Genomic DNA, 2,194 nt, shown 5'->3' on the forward strand with positions numbered 1-2,194 from the left:
GCCATGATCTTCGTGGGCGCGCACGCGTACATTACGCCTCCGCGCACATTACAAGATGCCCCGGTGGCGCGCACGCGTACATTGCGTGTGCGCGCCGATGTTCGAATATGATTTTTTAAAGAGCCACGTGACTTGGGCGTGGAGGCAGTTGGGAATCCCATTTTGGGGAAGTGCCCTGGCGGGAAAAGCTTAAGAAGACTAAGGGAACAAGGGTTAAGGACTTTTAGCTCATTTTCTAGATTCTAGATATTTTGGGGGAGATAGTTAGTTACACTCTTGGAGAAGGAGAGAGATTCCAAGCTCTCACTATGGTTCATCTTCATCTAATTTCTGAATTTTCATTCACTCTTTGGTGAGATCTCTTGCAATTCTCAATTCATTTTGTTCATGTCATAGATCTTCTTCTCCAATCTCAATTAGTGTTTGTAATTGCTCAATTCTCATAGATCTTAGATTCAATCTTGTAATTTTGGATTTAATCAATTCCTTTAGAATCTCATTTCCATTGTTGTTCTTTGTTAATTGTTGTTAGTTTCTTATGTTGGAATACTTTTAATTCTACTTTCTTCTCAATTTTACTATGACTTTCACTCTTGCTCACCAAATGTTTGATGAAATGCCAACACTAGTTATGGAGTAAAAGTTTCTTACTTGGCATAGAGTTTGGGCCATTAGAAGAAGTTGAATAGTTGTGTCAATTGTTGATTTAGAATTAGGGATTGCTAATTGACTTGGAGTACACTAAAGCTAGATTTCCATAAGGTAAAGCTAGGACTTGTGACTCAAGTTGATTACTCTCATTTGACTTTCCTCTATGCCTAGGGGTTAACTAAATGAAGCAAGGACTAATTGTTGTCATCATTGAAGGAACTATAGGGATAGAATTTCTAATGCCAACCCTAAGCCAAGTCTTTTAAAGATTGATTGTTTGTTTTCTATTTTGCTAAAACCTTCAAAGAATCATAACAAGGCTTCATAATCAATAAGATGCACACTCTAGCAATTCCAAGGGAGGACGACTCGGGAGACTAGTACTCTCGGTTATAGATTGTAGGATTGTTTGGTGCGAAGTTTAAGTGTCGATTAGACTATACTCACGATCATATTCATTATTGAATTCTAAATCGACATGCTAAATTTCAATCATCACTACTCCGCCGCCTTAGCAGGGTGATAACGACGCTGCTGCCGATGACGACGATTATCAGGATTTGTAGGGGTTAGGGATTTATGCATTTTGTTTGTTTAGAGTACATTACTCTATTTCTCTGACATTTTATTGTATTCATATATTTATTTTTAATAAAATAATTTGTTGATTTCTGCTATTTAGATTTCTGATAATAATTTTGTTAACAAGAGTTTTAATTTAATTTAACTGCTAGTTGTGGTTAAACTGTGCCAAAACAAAATAAAAAATAAAAATCCTAACGTCGGATTAAGTTTTGGTACCATTTGAAGCGAAATGATGCCAAAGTTACTGTCAAATTAATCTGACGGTAATCATCAACCCAGACTTGACAATCCATTAAAAACACCGACGAAAAATCTGACGGTAATTAGCGTCAGACTAAAAAAATACACCGTTAAAGAATTTCTAGCGCCGTTTATACCGTCAATTATAGGACGACGATAATGTACATAACGGTAGATTTATTTGATTAATCCGACAGTAAATTTTACGGTAACTAGCATTTTTCTTATAGTGTGGGGGTGTGATACGGATGTGGGAAGAAGAGTTTGTGATTGTTGAAAATCAAATTTAAAATAAAAATTATATCTAATTAATTCAAAATTTAATTTTTTAAATTAAAATTAATTTTTTTAATCTATTATTTATGTGTTAAAAAAAAACGTTATTCCTCTATCCTTTTTCTTTGTAAGTATATACAATCAACTCTATTATATTTTAATAAGTTGAGAATTGATTTTTTGTAAATCAATCATTCTTATATTATTATTGACATATGTTATATTGACACTTATTATTATTAAGGCTTCCAATAATCTAATATATCTGAACTATATATTAGTTTGTATTTATTCTCATCAGATTGTGTTTAGCATATAGCTATAGATATGATGTATCTAAATTTTTGTGCTGTATAATATCACTACATTCTTTTTATTTGAATTGTTCTTAGAACAATAATCAAGTTGTTTTAATTAGAAGTGTGAATAGAAATTTGGCCAG

This window comes from Arachis duranensis, chromosome 9, assembly GCF_000817695.3.
Source record: "Arachis duranensis cultivar V14167 chromosome 9, aradu.V14167.gnm2.J7QH, whole genome shotgun sequence".
NCBI classification, from domain to species: Eukaryota; Viridiplantae; Streptophyta; class Magnoliopsida; order Fabales; family Fabaceae; genus Arachis; species Arachis duranensis.